The sequence below is a fragment of the Numenius arquata genome, chromosome W (genome assembly GCF_964106895.1).
Source record: "Numenius arquata chromosome W, bNumArq3.hap1.1, whole genome shotgun sequence".
In the NCBI taxonomy this organism is placed as follows: domain Eukaryota; kingdom Metazoa; phylum Chordata; class Aves; order Charadriiformes; family Scolopacidae; genus Numenius; species Numenius arquata.
In genome coordinates this window covers 23,648,199-23,671,701 of record NC_133615.1, presented here as the reverse complement: position 1 = coordinate 23,671,701, position 23,503 = coordinate 23,648,199, and positions in this window count along the sequence as shown.

The window sequence follows — 23,503 nt, the reverse complement described above, 5'->3', positions numbered from 1 at the left end:
CTAGTGAACAATAGTACTCATGCTATTAGTAATGGTAATATGGTTATTAACTTATGACAATATAAGATGCAAAGGATGTTTTATTCTAGTATTCATACTACCTTGCCCTTTCCAATATTTTTTCAATCATTTTTGTGAGAAGATCTCACTATGATCACAAAGATCCAATGAATAGGGAAAATGAAATGCAGAGAGGAGCTTTATGTTGTCCAAGATTACCCAGCAGACTGGTGGCAAAACTCTTATTTGCTGTTTTACAAATTAAGCTTTGTTAGCTTGAGATTGATAATGTCACATAGTAGTAGCAGCACATTTGAAGATACAGGAAAAAGTACTCAGGCATAATAAAAAAAAGAAGTGTATCTGGGAAGAAGTGTGTGTGTTAGTGTTATGGTTTGAGGAACCCACAACAATTTATTGTCGTTTAGACAATTATTCTATCACCCAATGTCCCCTCCTCACCTGGGAAGGGGAATCAGGAAAAAACAAGGAAACCCAAGGATTGAAATATTAACAGATTTAATAGTATAAGACTAGATAATTAACATTAATAATACTAAAGAACTAATATTGATACTGATAACAATATGAAATATACAAGGATTATACTTAACCAATTATATCAGTAGGAAGCTGTGCACTCCCAGCAGTGGACAGCAAATGTTGGGCACTGCAAGCTCTATGGCTTCAGGAGGAAGGGAAGGCCTCAGGGGTCCAGCACCGGAGCAAGAAGTTCTCAGGATTGCAGCCACAAAGGAAGAGAGAGATCTCCTCAGCAAACTTTCTAATTTATATTGAATATGACGTTCATGATATGAAATAATCCTGTTGGCCAGCCTGGGTCAAGTGCCTGAGTCTCGCTCCTCCTCATCCCCGCACCTGGCTAGCTCAAAAACACTGAGACCTTGAAACCCACATAGCCTAGCTGGCTATAAAGTAAATATTTTCACGAATTCAGACACTAGAGTCTTCTAAAAGTACAGTTTTCCCCAGTATTAGAAGTGACCTTACTGAAAAGTAAAATTACTGAAAGAGAAATTAGTCCCGAGTCACTCAAACCAGGACAGTTAGGATTTACTGACAGTGAATTGTTCTGAAAATCTCTCTTGAAGTTTATTTGTTTAATACCATTTTCTGAACAGTTTTTTGGAAAAAAATATTTTGCTTTCCTACATTCAAACTGTGAAAGGTGGATACAAAATAAATAATGTAGTCTGAGTGTAGCAGAAAGCTTGCCATTCCAGGAATAGTGAAAAGTAACAATAAAACAATGAAATAAAACATGAAAGCAAGGTCCGTTGTCTACCAGGCAATGTGCATCTCTGTCAAAATAGGCAATATATGTTTATTTGATTAGCTAATTTAACAAAGAAAAAGGCCATGGGAATGCCAAAAAACATTACAGCTGCTGACACTGCAACCTCAGGTCAATGGTATATAACAGCAAGAAACAAGCTAGTGCAAAGTGTAGCATGTACCTGCTGTGACAACTGCACCAGGTTGAAGTCTAATCAACAGCTGACATGTACTGAATATTTTCTCTTCAGCTGTCATTAGATATAACTGAAAAGCAGCGTGTGTCCTTCATGTGAACATTGTTTTCAAAATGAGTACTTTAGATGCATTTGTTACAAATACATATTATGATGCTGACACTTATCCATATTTTTAAAAATATGTGATAGATCCTCTGTTCATCCCTCATTCCTAAATGCTTTAGCAGCATTATTTAAGTTCCCATTAGTATGGCAAATGAGCCCAACTAGTTATAATCCAAGGTCTCATATACACCTTTTCTACTATTCTGTAAAGCTACAATTGATCTTTGGTTTTAGAGACACAAAGAACCAGGGAAACAAAAGTCATCTTCCACTTCTGGCTGGATGAAATGTGCTCCATCCTATCAGATGCATACATAATCTTGCTAATCCACACATTTGTGACCTCTGAGATTGCATACCACAACACATTAAGTCTATAAACTGAGCTACATGCTCCAAAAGGACTCCATATGGTACAAAACACAGCTATCAGGCTGCTAAGCAACACAACTTGCCATGAGCACATCCCAGCACTGCTCACCCTGCATTAGTTTCTAATTGATTTCAGACTCTCATTCAAGGTCTTTGCACTGATTTTTAAAGCCCTTTGTGGAATGTCACAGACTATGTGAAAGAGCATATCTCTTTCCCTCTCTTTCTTTCTCTCTCTCCCTGCCCCTCTTCAGCCTCTCATGATGGCAGTGATCCCTAGGAATGATAAACTTGTTTACCACTCAATACCAAATACAATAGCTAGAAGCGTTGGATCTAAACTGTGTAGTTCAAAGGCATAAGACAAGAATGGCCCCAGAACTTGCTCTGCTTGGCAGTGAGCGTAGAACTCATTTCTTCATTCTGGTTGTAAAACAGCAACTCTCTCTAATGCATACAAACATGCCCAAGCACACACATACATGTGAATCTTTTTCCAGTGCTTTGTTTATTGAGATAAGACAAAGCATGTTCTTGATGTATTTGGGTAGTAATGAAATATTAGGTTTGGGTACTTGATAGCAAAAGAGCACTCAACTGCCTTCTAGTGGAAGACAGGATAAAGAGGGTCCAGCTCAGGAAAGATGAGGCCTGAGGAAGAAAACATCATGTTTCTTCAGATACTCATAGATACTTTGCATGCAGAAAAGCACATGGCTTATTGTATTCCTAGTAGTGGGCTTTTTCTCTACCAAATTTATTTTCCTTCAGACTTGTTCTTTTTGGTTATCAGCAATTTTAAAGTATATTTCATGTGTGCCTTGTTTTTGGCTTTGCAGTGGGCTTCACTACGTCTTGATTTCCTCATGATTATCAAAAAGCAATTACCTAGTGATAAATTTCTCAGAAGAGTGTTTATTTCTTTCAAAATTCTTATGTCAATGGCATAAATCATTTATCCTATCTTTTTGCAGCTTCAGTGTAGACAATGGTATATCACTGGGACAAAATCCCTTGGATCCCATGATGAGCCCTGGATCAGGGCTAATTCTTCAGGCAAATTTTGTCCACAGTCAACATAGGGAGTCTTTCCTTTACCGGTCAGACAGTGACTATGACCTTTCTCCAAAGTCCATGTCCAGGAACTTCTCCATTGCCAGCGATATGTAAGTACATTATAAAATACTTTTAGCCTATGTTTTGTTCTCTCCTATCATTGGGTTAAGAGTTTTCCAGAAATTTCCAGAAATTTCTTTTAAGAATCAAAGACAATAATCATGCTCTTGAAGTTGTGGATAACTGTTGTTTGTTTATTCTTTAATCAAGCTTGTATTTGTTTCTGCAGTTTCCTTGAAAGTAAGGATATCATGAGAGTGCACTTGATGTGTTTATGCACTGTATCAGCTTTGACAGAATAATGAAGACAACCAATACTGGTGTATCAAAACGCTAAAAAGAACTCTGATTTCTTGACTATTAAGTTATTTTCAAGACAAGTGATGCAAACTCAATTTCTGCTTCTTGATGTTCTTAAGAAAAAGATTCCATTTATTTTCACTAGGTATTTTTAGGTTTTTTAGAGAAAAGTTTTACCACCTGGCAGAAATTAATAAATTCAAGAGAGGCAAAAATTATTTCAAATACCTTTTTAACTAAGTGACAAAATCTTAACAAAAGACCTTTGGAAAGTTATTCTATCCTGTCACTGGAGCTGACTCTTCTTTTGTGATGTGTGTATTTTCTGCTAGTGGATCATACTTCGCAAGTATGTGTAGAGACCAGGTTGCATGGGTAGTGTAAGTCAGATGCAAATGTCTGTTTACTTGTAAGACACTAAAACCATATTAAATATCCTAGTTTCTAGTCACTTGCAAGTAGTAGAAATCAAGAATATTTTTTGTTTGTTTGCTTAATCTGCTCCAAATTTCATTGCCAAATAGGTGTTTATGGTTCCATTCTAAACCATTAAAATAAAGGACCAGGCCTGTAAGAGTCCCATGGTGAACAAGTAGAATGATCAGTGGTTCAGTTTATCCAATTTACTTTCTTCTTTGGATATTTGTATCTGTTCTTCCATTCAAAATTTTCTTAAAAAACATCTGCATATTACATTTATTTGGCCTCACATGTCCTGGTTTCAGAGAGAGAGGCTCTTGCTTATACCTATTGCTATAACAACCAAGGTCAGCTAAATTTGTTGTGTGCCACATCGGAGGGTCAGAAGTGGAAGAGCGGACAGGACAGGTGACCCAAAACTGACCAACAGGGTATTCCATCCCATCTGCATCACACTCAGTATAAAAGCTGAGCGATCAAAGGATCAGCCCTCTTTCTTCAATGGCCGACGTCCGAGGAGGACCCTGCCTGTTCATCTGCCTTTAATCCCAATCCCTGTCTTCCTGACTCCAGATAGAATCATAGAATGGTTAGAGTTGGAAGGGACTGTCGTTTTTGAGACGGACAAACAACATGGACAGCACTCTTCTAAAGTTCAAGCAGTAACAGACAGTAACAGTCACCTTTATTGTCACACATAATTTCTTATATACTCTTTCTTAACACGTGTTCTTTTACTATTGGTTACATATTGTCATAACAATATATCATTGGTTGTCTTTTCCAAACATCAAAGCTACTCCTTATCTTGTCAGTCTCCAGCTGGTACCTTAAAGTTGTTTGCTTCTCAGGATGTTTTCTACTCCCTTCTTTCTCAAGGATATACTTTAATCTCTGCAAGGTCAATTCCTGACTCCATTCCCTCAATCAAGGGTTTCACGGACCCGCCGTAGTCCCCCACAAGGGACCTTAAAGATCATCGAGTTCCAACCCCCCTGCCAGGGGCAGGGACACCTCCACTAGACCAGGTTGCTCAAAGCCCCATCCAGCCTGGCCTTAAACACTTCCAGGGATGGGGCATTGTTGCGGTTTTGACCAGATTAACCAATCACAGCGACAGATGGCCCCTCCCCCCCCCAAGGAAAAGAGAGGAGAGGAAGAGATAAAAGAGATTTATGAGTTTAGAAAAAACTAAACTACTTCAATGAAAATATTAATAAATAATGAAATAATAAATAATAAAAAAAGAAAAAGGAAAAAAAAATACAGTATATACAAAACCATATCAAGCTCCCAGGGTGATGATCACGTCACCAGCAGGCACAGGGGAAAGTCCCAGGCTGGACTCGGTGATGGACAGGAGCTGGATTCCGGATCTGGAGTCAGGATTGCTCGGATCGGGATCAAAGGCAGACGAACAGACAGGGTCCTCCTCAGATGTCGGCCATTGAAGGAAGAGAGATGACCCTTTGATCCCTCAGCTTTTATACTGAGCATGATGCAGATGGGATGGAATACCCTGTTGGTCAGTTTTGGGTCACCTGTCCTGTCCCTTTCTCCCTACAGGTGTGACCCCTCTATGCTTTTCCGCTTCCGACCCTCCAATGGGGCAAATAACAAATTTACCTGACCTTGGTTGTTATAACAATAAGTATAAGCAAGGGCCTCTCTGCATACCATTCCTTGGTATTATCAGGTCTTATCACTATGAGAGCGAGCAGTTTCTGAACAATATGCTGTTAATTTCAGAGTTTGTTTAGTTAGAAGAGGCCCAGCTAAAAAGGAAAAATTACTGAACAGAAAATTAGTTCTGTTTTACCTCAAACCAGGACAGGCATCCACAACTTCCCTGGGCAACCTGTTCCACTGCCTCACCACCCTCACAGTAAAGAATTTCCTCCTAATATCTAATCTAAATCTCCCCTCTTTCAATTTAAAACCATTACCCCTTGTCCTGTCACTACACTTCCTGACAAAGAGTCCCTCTCCAGCTCTCCTATAGGCTCCCTTCAGATACTGGAAGGCTGCTATGAGGTCTCCCCGGAGCCTTCTCTTCTCCAGGCTGAACAACCCCAGCTCTCTCAGCCTGTCCTCATAGGGGAGGTGCTCCATCCTTCTGATCATTTTCGTGGCCCTCTGCTGGACCCGTTCCAACAGGTCCATGTCCTTCCTGTGGTGAGGACTCCAGAGCTGGACACAGTACTCCAGGTGGGGTCTCACCAGAGCAGAGCAGAGGGGCAGAATCACCTCCCTCGACCTGCTGGCCACACTTCTCTTGATGCAGCCCAGGATGCGGTTGGCTTTCTGGGCTGCCAGTGCACGTTGCCGGCTCATGTTGAGCTTCTCATCCACCAACACCCCCAAGTCCTTCTCCTCAGGGCTGCTCTCCAGCCATTCTCCACCCAACCTGTATTTGTGCCTGGGATTGCCATGACCCAGGTGCAGGACCCTGCACTTGGCCTGGTTGAACTTCATGCGGTTTGCACAAGCCCATCTCTCAAGCCTGTCCAGGTCCCTCTGGATGGCATCCCTTCCCTCTAGCGTGTCGACCGCACCACCGAGCTTGGTGTCATCGGCAAACTTGCTGAGGGTGCACTCTATCCCACTGTCCATGTCTCCGTCAAAGATGTCGAACAGCACTGGTCCCAGTACCGACCCCTGAGGAACTCCACTCATCACGGGCCACCACTTGGACGTTGAACCATTGACCACAACCCTTTGAGTGCGGCCATTCAGCCAGTCCCTTATCCACCGAGTGGTCCATCCATCAAACCCGTGACTTTCCAATTTTGAGACCAGGATGTTGTGCAGGACAGTGTCAAATGCTTTGCATAAGTCCAGGTAGATGACGTCTGTTGCTCTGCCCTTGTCCACCAAGCCTGTGGCAGTATCGTAAAAAGCCACCAAATTTGTCAGGCACAATTTGCCCTTGGTGAAGCCATGCTGGCTGTCTCCAATCACCTCCTTATTTTCCATGTGCCTTAGCAGAGATTCCAGGAGGATCTGCTCCATGATCTTGCCAGGCACAGAGGTGAGGCTGACTGGCCTATAGTTCCCTGGGTCTTTTTTTTTTTTCCTTTTTTGAATATTGGGGTTATGTTCCCCTTTTTCCAGTCAGCGGGAACTTTGCCAGATTGCCACGATTTCTCAAATATGATGGAAAGCGGCTTAGCAACTTCGTCCACCAGCTCCCTCAGGACCCGTGGATGGATTTCTTCAGGTCCCATGGACTTATGCACCTTCAGGTTCCTTAAGAGGTCTCAAACCTGATCTTCTCCTACTGTGGGCAATTCTTCATTCGCAGAGCCCTTGTTTTTGCCTTCCGTGACTTGGGCAGTGTGGTTAGAGCCCTTGCCGGTGAAGACTGAGGCAAAAAAAATTGTTCAGTAGCTCAGCCTTATCCATATCCTGGGAGGCCAGGTCTCCCGTTTCCTTCCGGAGAGGGCCCACAGCTTCCCTAGTCTTGCCTTTATCCCTGACATATCTGTAGAAGTTATTCTTATTGTTTTTGATGTCCCTGGCTAGATTTAGTTCTGCCTGGGCTTTCGCTTGCCTGATCTGGTTCCTGGCCACTCGGACAGTTTCTTTATATTCTGCCCATTCTACCCATCCCTGCTTCCACCCTCTATAGGCCTCCTTTTTGGTGCTGAGCTTGTCCAGCAGTTCCTTGTTCATCCACGCAGGCCTGCTGGCTATTTTGCCTGACTACTTCTTTTTTGGGATGCACCTCTCTTGAGATTGGAGGAGGCTATCCTTGAATGCCAACCAGCTTTCTTGGGCCCCTCTCCCCTCCAGTTCTTTCTCCCACGCTACCCTGCCAATCAGATCTCTCAGGAGTCCAAAGTCTGCTCTTCTGAAGTTCAGGGTAGCGAGCTTGCTGCACACCCTCCTCGCTGCCCTATGAATCTTGAATTCTACCATTTTGTGGTCGCTGCAGCCAATGCTACCCTTGAACTTGACATTCCCCACCAGCCCCTCCTTGTTGGTAAGGACGAGGTCCAGCACGGCTCCTTTCCTCATTGGCTCCTCGATCATTTGAAGAAGAAAGTTATCATTAACGCATTCCAAGAACTTCCTGGATTTCATGTGCCCTGCTGTGTTGTCCTTCCAACAGATATCAGGGTGGTTGAAGTCCCCCATGAGGACCAGGGTGTGCAAGCGTGATGCTGCTCCTATCTGGTCTATAAAGGGCCTCATCCTCCCTGTCACTCTGATGAGGTGGTCTGTAGCGGACCCCTACTGTAACATCACCTGCCCCTGTTCTCCCTTTAATCCTGACCCATAAGCTCTCCATTGGGTCTTCATCCATCCCCAGGTGGAGCTCCACACACTCCAGCTGGTCATTGACATAGAGGGCAACACCCCCACCCCATCTGCCCAGCCTGTCCTTCCTGAAGAGTCTGTAACCCTCCATTCCAACACTCCAGTCATAAGAGCCATCCCACCACGTCTCAGTAATGCCAATAAGATCGTAGCCCTGGAGGCGTGCGTACGTCTCTAACTCCTCTTGCTTGTTCCCCATGCTGCGTGCATTTGTGTAAAGGCACTTCAGCTGGGTGCCCAATGGGGCTGACTTACTGGCTGGAGTGGGTGCATTTCCTTCGTGTTGCTCTTCAGGTGGCCTTCCTTTGTGGTGCTTTATCTGTGTTTCCTGGATTCCTTTTGCCTCAGGAGCCTCAAGGACAGGCCTGATGTTATCACCCCCCTCCCCCTTCACATCTAGTTTTGTCCCGGTTTGAAGTAAAACCGAACCAGTTTTCTGTTCTGTAACTTTACATCCTAGCTAGGCCTCCTCTAACTCTCTGAAATTAACGGCATATTGTGGAGAAAACTGCTCATTCTCAGAATGATAAGACCAATGTTTGTGCTCCATGCCAAGGAATGGTATGCAGGGAGGCCCTTGCTTATACTTATTGCCATAACAACCAAGGTCAGCCAATTTCGTTATTTGCCCCCTTAGGGGGCCAGAAATGGAAAAAACATAGAGGGGTCACATCGGTGGGGAGGAGTGGACAGGACAGGTGACCCAAACCTGACCAACAGGGGTATTCCATCCCATCTGCCCCATGCTCAGTATAAAAGCTGAGGGATCAAAGGGTCAACCCCCTTCCTGCGATGGCCGACGTCCAGAGAGAACTCTGTCTGTTCATCTGCCTTTGATCCCGATCCGTGTGTTCCTGACTCCAGAGCTGGAATCCAGTTCCCATTCGTCACTGAGTCCAGTCTGGGACTTCCCCAGTGCCTGCCGGTGATGTGACTGTCATCCTGGGAGCTTGATACGGTTTTGTATACATTGTATCTATTTCATTATTTTCTTCTTTATTTTTATTTTAATATTAATTCTTCATTAAAGTAGTTTAGTTCATTCTAAACTTCTGAATCTCCTTATCTCTTTCTCTCCTCTCTCTCTCTTTTGGGGAGGGGGAGAAGGGGGGGGAAGGGCCATCTGTCGGTCTGGTTTTGGTAAATTAGGCCGAAACCACGACAAGTTTAAAGACCTGTCAATCAACCCCGCAATCTCTTGGGCCAGAATATTCTCCCCCCTTTGAGAGAGGCATCTTCCATTTCCTGTCAACGAGCCCAGTGCCGTATAGGCCAACCCACTATCAAAGTACCCGAAGTTATGGTGGCGACACCAGCCACGGAGCCATGTATTGACTGATTTGATCCGTCTGCTCCTCCCAGCATCATTGCCTGCCACTGGAGGGAGTGACGAAAAAATCACCTGCACCCCAGATTCCTTTACTAAGCCTCCCAACTCCCTGAAGTCTCTCTTTATAGCTCTTGAGCTTCGAGTCGCTGCCTCCTCTGCGCCTACATGGAATATCAGTAGTGGATAATAATCTGAGGACTGTACTAAACCAGGAAGTTTCCTGGTGACATCCTTCACCCAGGCTCCAGGAAGAGAGCAGACTTCCCTCTGAGGAGGGTCCACCCGGCATATTGGGCTCTCTGTCCCCCTCAGGAAGGAGTCCCCAACAACTATAACCCTTCATTTTTTCTTAGAGGGAGTGGTGGTGATGCGGGGTATATGCTTTTTTGGCTTAGGAGACATCTGTGTTATAGGGTGCTCCTTACCTACTTCCTCACTCGACTGGCCATTCTCAAGCAGAACCTCATATCTGTTCCTCAGACGTACTTCACAGGATGAGGTAGGTAAGGTGGGAGGTTGCCTGGTGCCACGACCACGAACCTGCTTCCACTCGCACTTTTCATTTACTCTTTTGCCTTCAGCCTAACCAAGGGTGCCTGCAGGGGCTCCTGGACCCTTGCTGCCTTTCTCCCTGTTACCCCTCAGCCTTTCAACTTCTTTCAGTTCTGCCACCATGCTAAGCAGATCATTGATCTGTTCACATCTTATACAGCAGGTCTCACAGCTATCATCTGTTACCAGTAAAAGGTCCTGGCACTCCCTGCATCCTGTGACCTGGACAGCCACATGTTTCTGTGGGAGCTCCGTCTGGGTTCCTACATCCATTCTGTTTAGGGTCGAGCGCATGACCTTCTTCCGGGTGGAGACCGTGGCTAAACTCCTACCGAGGGGAGTGATGATCACCAGGAGGACTCACCTGTCTAGCCGACAGAGCTTCGGGTTCCTCCCTGCGTGCCCTTTGCCACTCCCCGCCCCTTGCGTGCTTTCCCGGTGCACAGCGACCGGTTGCTGCGCTCCTGATAGGCCCCTTTTAGCCGGGGGGGGGAAAGTGGTTCCGCCCACGCCGCCTCCGCAGCCCGCCCACAAGCTGCCAGGTTCCGGCAGGGACCAGTCGCTTTTACCGGCTTCAAAAGCCCTCAAAAAGAGCTCCTTGCCGATCCTTTTAAGTTTTTTTTGCCGTGATCCCTTCCCACAGTGCCGCTTACCTCCACTGCAGCTGATCTCCTCGGCAATATGACTGTTAGCGCATTTGGGGCTCATTTATTTGGGGATCCGGAATCCAGTTCCAAACCGTCGCTGAGTCCAGTCTGGGACTTCCCCAGTGTCTGCCGGTGATGTGATCATCATCCTGGGAGCTTGATACTGGTTTTTTATATATTATATATTTCATTATTTTCTTTTTTGATATTATTATCTTTTTTTTATTATTAATATTTCATTAAAGTAGTTTCAGGTTTTTTCCAACTCCTAAGTCTCTCCCTTATTTTCTCTCCCTTCTCTTCTGGGAAGGGGGAGAGAGAGAGACAGAGGTAAAAAGAGCATCTGTCGTTCATTCAGTGGCCAGTCCAGCCCAAACCACAACATCACATCTGGACAGATTTCCGGAGTCTCCTGTCACAGAGAAGCTGTGGTACTAAGAAGGTAAATATTCCTGCCACTGTTTAGCATGGGAGCACATTAGGAAATGTTGTTTTAACCACAGAATGTTAATCATATATCAGTAAGCATAATTATAATAAGCTTGATTATATCACAGAAATGAAGTAAAGGAAAATCAAGGAATGAAAGCAGGGAAAAGTTAAAAACAGAAAATAGTGAAGAAAAAAATAAAGAAAAAATAACGCGAAGCTCTTATATATATGAGTTCAAGAAGAAACTGGATGGGCTCATAGAAAGGAAGCATACTGAAAATTATTAAAATAGAGAAACCACTCTGTTTCAGGACAGATTCAGAGCAGACTAAAGCCCAGGTAGAATGAAATGTGGCCAGGGACATAAAGGGCAACAAGAAAAACTTCTATATATATGTCAGTGATAAAAGAAAGACTAGGGAAGATGTGGGCCCTCTCCGGAAGGAAACAGGAGACCTGGCTACCTGGGATATGGAGAAGGCCGAGGAAATCAATGACTTTTTTGCCTCGGTCTTCACTGGCAAGGGTTATAGCCACAGCGCCCAAGTGTCGCCTGAAGGTACATAAGTCCATGTGACCTGATGAAATCGATCTGCAGGTCCTGAGGAAACTGGCCGATGAAGTTGCTAAGCCACTTTCCATTGTATTTGAGAAGTTGTTGCAGTCTGGTGAAATTCCCGCTGACTGGAAAAGGAGAAACATAATCCCCATTTTGGAAAAGGGAAAAAAGGAAGACCTGGGGAACTACAGGCCAGTCAGTCTCACCTCTGTGCCCAGCAAGATCATGGAGCAGATCCCCCTGTAAACTCTGCATATGGAAAATAAGGAGGTGATCGGTGACAGCCAACATGGCTTCACCAAGGGCAAGTGATACCTGGCAAATTTGGTGACCTTCTATGACGGGGTTACAGCGTTGGTAGATAAGGGGAGAGTGAGAGACATCATCTACCTGGACTTGTGCAAAGTGTTTGATACTGTCCCGCATGACATCCTTGTCTCTAAATTGGAGAGACATGGATTTAATGGATGGACCACTCGGTGGATAAGGAACTGGCTGGATGGCTGCACTCAAAGGGTTGCAATTAACGGCTCAATGTCCAAGTGGAAATCAGTGATGAGTGGTGTTCCTCAGGGGTCAGTACTGGGACTGGTGCTGTTTAACGTCTTTGTGGGCAACATGGACAGTGGAATTGAGTGCACCCTCAGCAAGTTTGTCAACGAAACCATGCCGTGTGGAGTAGTTGACACGCTGGAGGGAATGGATGCCATCCAGAGGGACCTGGACAGGCTTGAGAGGTGGGCCTGTGCGAACTTCATGAAGTTCAATCACCAGGTCTAGTGTAAATTCCTGCATCTGGGTCATGGCAATCCCAAGCACAAATACAGGCTGGGCAGAGAATGGCTTTAGAGTAGCCCTGAGGAGGACTTTGGGGTGTTAGGGTGTCAGGGCTACAAAGATGATTAGGGGCCTGGAGCATCTCTCTTATGAGGAAAGGCTGAGGGACTTGGGTCTTTTTAGTCTGGAGAAGACTGAGGGGGGATCTGATCAATGACTATAAATACTTAAAGGGTGGGTGTCAAGAAGATGGGGCCAGTCTTTTTTCAGTGGTGCCCAGTGACAGGACAAGAGGTAACGGGCACAAACTTGCCATCTAAAAGTTCCACCTAAACATGAGGAAGAACATCTTTACTTTGAGGGTGGCAGAGTATTGGAACAGGCTGCCCAGAGAGGTGATGGAGTCTCCGTCTCTGGAGACATTCAAACCCCACCTGGACACGTTCCTGTGCAACCTGCTCTAGGTGGACCTGCTTTGGCAGGGGGATTGGACTAGATGATCTCCAGAGGTCCCTTCCAAACCCATATCATTCTGTGATTCAGTGATTCTGTGATTCTGTGTTGGTGGATGAGACGCTCAACATGAGTTGGCAATGTGCATTTGCAGCCCAGAAAGCCAACCACATCCTGGGCTGCATCAAAAGAAGCGTGGCCAGCGGGTCGAGGGAGGTGATTCTGCCCCTCTACTCTGCTCTCATGAGACCGCACCTGGAGTACTGCATCCAGTTCTGGGACTCCCAACATAAGAGGGACATGGACCTATTGGAACGGGTCCAGAGGAGGGCCGTGAAGATGATCAGAGGGCTGTAGTACCTCTCCTATAAAGAGAGGCTGAGAGAGTTGGTTTTATTCAGCCTAGAGAAGAGAAGGCTCCAGGGAGACCTTATAGCGGCTTTCCAGTATCTGAAGGGGGCCTACGTGAAAGCTGGAGAGGGACTCTTTACAAGGGCATATAGTGATAGGACAAGGGGTAATGGCTTCAAACTGGAAGAGGGTAGATTTAGATTAGGTATCAGGAAGAAATTTTTCACTCTGAGGGTGGTGAGGCACTGGAAGAGGGTAGATTTAGATTAGGTATCAGGAAGAAATTTTTCACTCTGAGGGTGGTGAGGCACTGGAAGAGTTTGCCCAGAGAAGTTGTGGATGCCCCATCCCTGGAAGTGTTCAAGACCAGGCTGGATGGGACTTTGAGCAACCTGGTCTAGTGGGAGATGTCCCTGCCCATGGCAGGGGGGTTGGAACTCGATGATCTTTAAGGTCCCTTCCAACTCAAACCATTCTATGATTCTATGTGTAGTCCCCCTATGATCCTGAGGAAACAGACCAGACCAGAGGACCCAGACATTCTTGCTATACAGAAGGCTCTCTGAGCTCCACTATGTCTTCTGGATGTATCTAGGAGAAAAAGTATGATAATAAGCCCTCTTAAGTCTACCCTTTTCTCACTTCCACAGGTCACAGAATACAGCTCACAGGCAGCATTCTGGTCTTTCAAGGACTTCGTGTTGTGGTTTAACCCCAGCTAGAAACTAGGACCATACAGCCTTGCTGATCCCCTCTTGCCCCCCCCCCCCCCCAGAAGGGGAAAGGGAAAAAAAAACCCTTGTGGGCTGAAATAAAGACAGTTTAATAGAACAATAATGGAAAAGGAAAATAACAGTAATAATAATGGTAAAAGAATATACAAGACACAAGTCACTCTCACTGCCCGGTGAATTGGTTTCCCAGCCCAATCCAAGCAGAGATCGCGGATTCCCACACCCTGGCCAACCCCTGTTTATATACCAAGCATGATGTCTATGGTATGGAATATTCCATTGACCATTCTATTGTTCTCTCTATGCTCCTTCCCAGCTTCTATGGGACACTGGAAAACCACTAGGAAGAAAATTAACTTTATTTCAGCTGAAGCCAGGACAATTGGCCAACTGAACCTCACTCAATAAAAAAGTAGCTGGTGTGGGAACAGTGACCATAGGGAACTGCAGGTTCATTAGCCTGGTGATCTGCTAAATGGCCAAATGGTTATCAGTTACTCATTCCCAAAACTGGCCAGCCTACTGCTCTTCCAGCAATACCTTCTGTAGACATCCCTCTGCTGTTGTTCCTGATAAAACAAATATCAAGAGGATGCAATTTACTCCAGGATTTTTTTCCCTATAATTACAGTATAATCCTGCCTTCTCCTAGAGGACATGCTGCTATGTAGACTGCATTTGAATGCATCTGTAAACCTTGGCTTCACAATTACAATAAAATAAAAAAAAAAAAATCCTCTCTTTGAATAATATAATCCAAATGTGGACTACTTTGGAACAAAGAGGGCCTCTGTAGTCTGATAAACATGGATACTGACATACAGAGATTTGGGTGGTTTTTTTCAGGATGAATTATCCCAATCTTCAATAGCTGGAGAAATAGTTGTGGGATTTTTAATTTGTGTGGGTATTTTTTTTCCAAAATAAAGCCAAAATAGTCTGTAATTTTGCAAAGAGTAAAGAATAATAGAATTATTCTGGCTGCAAAAGTTACCTTAAATAAAGGGAAATTCCAAGAGTTCCCTTATTTGTCAGTGACTGACAGGTCTGGTCCTGACCTGAAGCTGCAAACAGGCTGAAATATCCCTTTAACTGGCATGTGGAACAACTGCCAAAGAAGAGAATTTTTGAGGTAAACCCACACACATTTCCCAGTTCTCAAGAGTTTGTTCAGTTTTTAAAAAATTGCATTGTATTCCATCTAAAACAGATTCATAAAGGGAAAGTACTTTAAAATAATGGCAGACAAAGATGGCAAACCTGAAGAGTTAATAAGGTTCACCTGAGCCTCTAATATGCCAATAAAATAATGAAATTAGGATATATTTTCTCATCTAGAACAGGAAGCCAAATTGCTAGCGATACAGCTTATTCTGTTTCTGAGCCAGGAAGGCCTGAATTTATTAATAAAATGCTGTGAACCTCATTGCTCTCCATAGCTTTCTGAGGAGGGGAAGCGGAGAGGGAGGTGCTGATCTCTTCTCCCTGGTATCCAATGACAGGACATGTGGAAACAGTTCAAAGCTGCGCCAGGGGAGGTTCTGACTTGACATGCATTTCTTTACAGAGGATGGTCAAACATCGGAACAGACTTCCTAGAGAGATGGTTGATGCCCCATGTCTGTTAGTGTTTAAGAGGCATTTGGACAATGCCCTTACTAATACGCTTTACCTTTTGATCAGCCCTGTAGTGGTCAGGCAGTTGGACTAAATGATCGTTGTAGGTCCATTCCAACTGAACTATTCTATTCTATTCTATTCTAATATGCATCTGAAGTTAGGGAGGAAAAAAAAAAACACTTTTCCCTGAAAGGTTCTGCATAAAGTTCTGGCCAAGATTCTAGGAGAGCAGAAAAAACACACAGTTACTGAGCAGAGTAATTGCACCTCAGTTTAACAAATTAGAAATAATTGTCTTTCTTTCCAGATAAACTGTTGTTGAAATTCCTTATGATTTATCTGGTTCTTTTATCAGGATTTGTTATATCACTATATGGAAGAGTTGAAAAGAGCCAGTTAAACTTCAAAGTCAAATCTGCTTTACCAAAAATCTTTTAAGGTGTATTTTCTGTTTATTTCAGCTTAGAAACAATTTTTAATGAAAAAAATATATTAAGTTGCTTGAGACATTTATTTACCCATGCTAAGAAATGTACTTACATGGCTTTAGGAAAAATAGGCCAATATTTTGCTTCATTAGGTTTGGCTTTTTTTTTTCTTAAGATCTTTTAAATTGCATAATCTTCAGGTTGCAGCTTAAATTAAGCTAAGTAATTAGTAAGTCACTTGCAATCTTTTTTGAGTTATAAGGAAAAATATTTTGAAAAATAGACTGCTGTGTCCTTTCCAGTTGCTTGGGACATTTACAAATGCAATCCAAAACAAAGAACTCAATAATATCCAATTTGCTTCCATTTAAATAATAAGTTTGAGCTAACTTCATTTGTTGATCGGGAAATCAGTTATGATATAAACAAAAAAAGAGTATTTTCACATTGAGGAGGTTTCTTTTGATCTGCTTTTTAATTCAGGAAATTATAAGGTGTTCTAATATGCAGATTCTAAGGTGTTCTATAATTGTCAAATCAGGTTTGTTTTTAATGAAATGCAAATTGATTTTATCTTATGTTCAGACAATACAAAATCATTATTGTGTTTATGTCCTAATACTAAAACCTAATCATTTTCCAAATATAGCTCTCAGCTGTTAAACACATCATTTCCCCTTCAAACAATTTTAATGTGTCAGGCTTTTTTTTTCTCTTGTGGAAATAAGGGGTGTTGGAAATAAAATGGCAAGTTAGCTACTGCTCCTGTGCTAAACAAAGCAGACTGAATTCATAAACCTCTTCAGTCAAAGGTGGCATGTTATTAAAAACATGGTACCAAACCCGATTCTTGGCTAGGATTTCAGCTAAATCACAACAATGCTCATCTCCATGCTTGCTGCACAGAGCTACTGCTACAGTGGAGGGCAGGGAGGATGGGTGTGTTTTGTGTGCGTGCACATGTGCATGCAATTCTGAAGATGGGAGCAGTGTGGAGAAAGGGAACTTTGTAAAGATGGACTTGAATGTTTTGGGGGAAGCCTCTTAGACTGTTTTTCCAGCTTAGTGATCATGTACATGTACATGCTGAATTTATTTCACAACCCAGAACATTAGTTTGTGTTTCATCCCTCAGGGCTCAAACATCCCTCTGTATGCTTGCAATGATGCTAATGCTATGTTAGATGTGGTGTTTGTTCTCTGAAAATTGACAATCTGAAATTCTGATGGCTTTTACCTTGTTTTTCTTGAAGTCATCTTGTTTCTTCTTATATACATATATTTAGGGGCCTTTCAATTTGGTTAGGGGACCCCATTTTCTAAACCTTGAAGCGTGTGTCAGCGAATGCAATTAAAACGGATTAATAGTAACTCATTAAGCTGCACTAACTTGATTGCTTGATTTCTTAAATTTTCTTGTGTTTTCATATCTTTCACATCATGCTGGCAACCTTCTGTGATGATCCACTACATCAGTACCTAAATTATTTCCTTAGGCAGATTACCCAAGTCAGATGTGCAAGTGCACTCTCTTCACAAAACATTTAAGTTTCCTGAGCAAGGAAGTAGCTGGATCTGACACAAGAGGCCTTGATCTTCCTTGAACTCTTCCAAAGGTGCTATGAGACTCTCATGGGAGATGGAAGAAGCCTGATAACATTCCTATAGCATATTATACAGAATGGGGAAAAATAGTAACACTTCCCATTCTTTGAGTTAGTCAGCTGATTCTGATTCCAGCCCATACAGCAATCCTCAATGAAGCTTCTGAATTCAATGGGTCTTGGTTCAGATCACCATCACGTAATTAGCTGCCCTTGTCACCCAGCAAAGTCCCTTGTTTCTAGTCTGCTCAAAAGCACGGGTGCTATGATATGATGCTGGTGATGCACACAGTAAGGCAGACAGTTAACCAGATAATACTTCCTGATAACACCTGGATTAAATCTCAAAATACTAATTTAAAAACACCTTAGTGTTCACTGTTCTTTTCCAGTTTTTTAGTCTGTAATGGATATGATCATTCTGTCTTTCCAAGTCTTAAGAGATTTCCTCACCTTGGGTGCTAATGCAGTTCAATTGGAAGTAAGATTGCAATTTGGGTAATCTAATGCTGATGATTTCAACAGAGCAGACTCCAAGTATTCAAAGGCTTCTTTCAAACCTAATAAAGTGTATCTTCAGGAACTGAGCTGCTAAAAAGGTGGCATGAAAAATTAAAGTACTTTCTTGTGCAAAATATCTGTTATAACTGGAAAGCTCCAGGTACGTTAGTACATGGCATATCTTGGTGCATATTAGCCATATGTAATAATCCACATTTGTTATGAGCTGTCTTTTGGATCTCTGATCAGAAGGTGGCTAAGTATTGTTTTCTTCATCAACACGCCATAGTAGAGTAACTTGATTTGTGCTCCATATGAAGTTAATGAAGGTGTTTGGAAACACTTATATCTGCAGTATATGCTAGTGAGATTCATGCTGGAGAAATGGTTTTCTCTTTGGTGTACCTTCCTAATATAACTTGCTTAGTTAGATAGTCCAAGGAGAACTACTATAACCAGTCTTTCTTTTGCCTGGGATAATGAACTTCTCAGGGACTGTGGCTTCTCTGAGTCAATCCTCTTCCATCTGGTTAAGCTCCAATAAAATTAAGTAAATTGAACTCTCCAGAACTCCCAATATGACAGCAAGACTTTTGAAGAATTAGGGCAAGCTCTATAGCTGTACTGGAAAGAAATATCAGAAGGACATAACTGCATGGTTGTTGTGGTTTAATCCCGGCTGGCAACTAAGCACCACACAGTTGCTTGCTCACTCCCCCCACAATGGGATGGGGGAGACAATTGGAAGGGTAAAAGTGAGAAAACTCATGGGTTGAGATAAAGACAGTTTAATAGGCAGAGCAAAAGCTGCGCACACAAGCAAAGCAAAACAAGGAATTCATTCACTGTTGCGACAGAGGGAAGACAGAGACACTCAATATGAGTGATCAGCAAGCTTCGTTTATTGAATAGTACAGCCGTCTTTTATGCTTCGTTATAATTAGCTAATACATATTCTGCAATACATCTTTCTGATTGGCCTGTCCTCCAAACTTCAACCCCGCCCTTAGTTCCTTCTTTACAGTTACTTTCATCCTCTTTTCCCATGCCTGAGCAGTTGCAATCTCCCTGTTATCATACAACAATTAGAGTCAAGGACAGGGTGTCCTTGCCAGCTCAGCAGTTACGGGGGCTGAATCCGATGTTTCTCAAGTTCTTGCTCGGCCAGCTGGATCATGTCTACGCGACCCTTCTCAGCTAGCCAGTCTCCCACAATTCCCCCGTTTTTATTTTGGGCAAGTAATACCTTTTCGGTGACTTGTTCAACTTTCTTAACTACACATCCCAGTATTGCACGTACTGCTATCAAAATCAGTATAATGATACCAACCCAACGAAGACCTTCCTTAATTCCATAATTATTTGCGTGGTTACATTAGATTGCTTAACTGCCCAACAAGCAAGCTTCTTTATGTTAGCTAAAGCATGTGCGGTCCCAACAGCGGGGATGATAGAGGCGACTACGTTAGTTGCTGTCCCCCACAACTCCACATTGTCATTACAATCAGAACCTAGGGTAGAAAGAGATCGTCTACTTCTAGTATGATATCTGAGGGTATGTATATCTGGAGCAAACAGTGTTAGTTGGCCCAGATAGCAGGGGCCTAGCGTAACATTAAGGCTATTAATTATGCATGATGCAGTTTCAGACACCTTGTCTTGGTTAGTACAGTTGCCTGTAAAGAACCCTTTCATTACAGTGGCTAGATGCTCAGGGTCTCCTATAGGCACGCCAAACAAACAGGTTCGAAAGGGATCAGTAGCCGAGACGAGGGACAGACAAAAGGAGGTCTGCCCTGTTTGGTTGGCCCACGTGACCCACATGTTTTTAGTTGGTTGAACTTCGTGGAGGCTGACGGCAGCGATGCCGCCTGCGTTGCCGTGGGGTCCGTTGGCGAGGAGGCATAGTAGCAAAACGATGACACAACTCCCCCCAATCCAGGGGACTGACCATCCACAGGCGGGGGACCTTAATGCCATCCCCGCACATTCTGGTCAACATTTGTGATTGTTGTTGCCCAAGGATTCTGTTAACCTCCCTGGTGATCTTCCAGCGCACCCTTGCCATGGTCTTTTGCTCCTCGCTTTCATACAATCGTGCTCCTTGGAATTCTGCAAGTACCATTCCAGGTCAATTTGCTTTATTGGCACCCATATTGTGCTTGGCGGGGTGCCATCCACCTGTAGGATACGGCACCGACCCTTCCTGATCAGATCTGCTAGCGTGGCAATTTTTTCCTGTATTGTCCACCGTGGTTGTAGCGGAGGGGCTATCCATTCCAATACGATAGTGGTGGACCCCTGCTTCTCCCCCGTTTTTATTTTTTTTTTTGCTGAGTTAAGGCTGCCATAAGATACTGCTCACCACATAAAACAGTCAAGTCAATGGGCAGACCTTCAACACGCCGATGCGTGGAACGCGTAGTTACCATAGAAGCTATTTGTTGCAGCGTTTGTCTTTGTTGCTCAGTAAGCTGCACTGGCGTTGCAGGATCCGTTCCGAGGCTTCCGCTTGTGGCTGGCCGGAGAGGAAGGGGTTGTGCGCTGCTGGGTAGGCAGCCGCTTTTTGTGTCAGCGCGGGGCGGCTTTTCCCGCTGGGTCGTCCGTTTCCCGATCCAGCTCGACGACAGGCAGCTTCGTTGTGAGTGTCTGGTCGACAGTTTTTGCACCACATGGAGTTGGCATTGCAGTCCCGCCTCATGTGTCCGGCGACGCCGCAACGGAAGCACCGCAAACGAGGTGGGCCGCGGGCATTTGACCGCCCAGCGGAGGTTTGCAAAGGAGCAAGGGCTGCTAAAACCTGAATCTGCGTAGCCTGCGCGTGTTCCTTTAAACTATTCCCTAGCTCCTTTACTGCCTCAACTAACATTGCCTGTGGCCCCACCGGTACCTGTGCCATTCTTTCTAGTCCTTCCTCGATGGTCCATGTCCCTGGCAATGTAGCCAAGATGTTACGCGTGGCCGGATTACTATTTTGTATAGCACACTGCTTTAGTATAGTGCCTTTGAGATAATCGGGCACCCCGGCCGCCTGTATGGCGTCTGCTACTCGATCGATAAACAAACCAAATGGCTCCTCTCTTCCTTGCTTAATACCCATATATGAAGGGATTCTTTTTTTTTTTTTTTTTTTTTCTCAGCTCGGTGTTGCAACGGGGCGTTAGCGACTGCCTGCCACGGCTTTATCAACTTTTTGGCTGATTTATTATCGCATATAACTTCGTCAAGCAATTTATCCTCATATTTATGCCATTCCTCGTGTTCAAAAACTGTATCTGGATTATCAAAGCAACCTCTCGCTATTCCATACGCTGATAACCCAGGCAACTCCCTTTTACAATCTATACCCTGAACGCTCCGCTTTTCTAAAAAGCATTTGAGCAAATCGTACGCCGCTTGTCTATTCATACCTTCGTCAGCGCTGTTGCAGCCTTTGCAAGACCTCGGCAGTGCGTGGCCGGCGGGACCCTCTATAGGTGCTCCCGGGCGCGGGGATCAATCCCTTAATCCCTTTCGCCTCCTGCGCTGCTTTCAGGACCGGTACCCAGGCTCCGTCGACTCGTGGCTCGCAGGTTCAGCCCTCTCTAGGGTCCCTGTTTCAGGCGCCGTTTGTCGCGACGGAGGGAAGACAGGGACACTCAATATGAGTGATCAGCAAGCTTCGTTTATTGAATAGTACAGCCGTCTTTTATGCTTCGTTATAATTAGCTAATACATATTCTGCAATACATCTTTCTGATTGGCCTGTCCTCCAAACTTCAACCCCGCCCTTAGTTCCTTCTTTACAGTTACTTTCATCCTCTTTTCCCATGCCTGAGCAGTTGCAATCTCCCTGTTATCATACAACAATTACAGTCAAGGACAGGGTGTCCTTGCCAGCTCAGCAGTTACGGGGGCTGAATCTGATGTTTCTCAAGTTCTTGCTCGGCCAGCTGGATCATGTCTACGCGACCCTTCTCAGCTAGCCAGTCTCCCACAATTCACTACTTCCTATTGGCAGGCAAGTGTTCAGCCATCTTCAGGAAAGCAGGGCTCCATCATGCGTAATGGTTACTTGGGAAGACAAAACGCCATAACTCCGAATGTCCCCCCCCTTCCTTCTTCTTCCCCCAGTTTTATTGCTGAGCATGACATCATATGGTATGGAATATTCCATAGGTCAGTTGGGGTCAGCTGTCTCGTCTGTGTCTCCTCCCAACTTTTTGTGCACCCCAGCCTACTCCCTGGCAGGGTGGTGTGAGAATCAGAAAAGGCCTTGACTGTCTCACATATTCTCACTCCTTTCTCACAGTGGCTGTACTGCTTATCATCTTACTCTGCTGTGCCTGGGAACATTTTGATAACAGCAATGACGATGTGCCTGGGCTGGCAGATGGCCAGGGCATCGCTGCTGCTTCTGTGCTGCTGTACTGGACAGGCTGGAACTCCAGTGTAAACTCGAGTTGAAGGGACTGTGACCTGTGGATGAGTCCGTATGGGAGTAGGACACTCCAAAGCGTCCGTGACCATGGATAAGTCCATACCAGAGCAGGTACATCTCAAAGCATCTGTGGCCGTGCTTATGTCTGTGTTGCAGCAGCTATACCTCTGAAGGGATTGTGGCCTAGGCATAAGTCCACACTGGAGAAGGTACACCTCGAAGCATCTGTGGCTGTCAATAGGTCCATGCTGCAGCAGGTACATCTTGAAGCATCAGTGGCTGTGCATGAGGTCATGCTGGAGCACCTCAAAGCATGTGGCCATTTACAAGCCCATGACAGAGCAGGTACACCCCTGGAGGGACTGCAGCCATAGGTAAGGCCATGTTGGAGCAGGTTCACTCCTGAAGAGACTGTGGCTGTGGGTAAGACCATGCTGGAGCAGGTATATCTCTGAAGATATTGTGGCCCGTGGATAAGGCCACGCTGGAACAGGTGCACCTCAAAGTGACTGGCTGTGCATAAGTCTATGCCACAGCAGGTATACCCCTGAAGAGACTGTAGCTCATAGATAAGGCTCCCCTTGGAGCAGGTACACCCCTAAGGGACTGCAGTCTGTGGATAAGTCCTTGCCCAAGCAGGGGCAAGGGGAGGAGTTCACTGCAATGTTAAACCCTATGGTCTGGTCCAAAGGGACCAGGGGTGGAGATTGTAATGGATATACCTTTAAATTGTTGTAACCCATGATTTGAGTTGCACGTTATAGGAATCGCTATAGCAGGAACCACCCAAATTAATGGAGGACAAACCTTATAAGAAGCAGTGCAAGTGCAGCAGTGACCCAACCTGAGCTGGCTTTGGTGCCCAATAACTCCACACAACACACCACCTCTCCTGTCCTGAGTGACCACCATAACGTATGGAGCCAAAGTCATGGACTAAATGAACTCAATGGAGATTTTCTG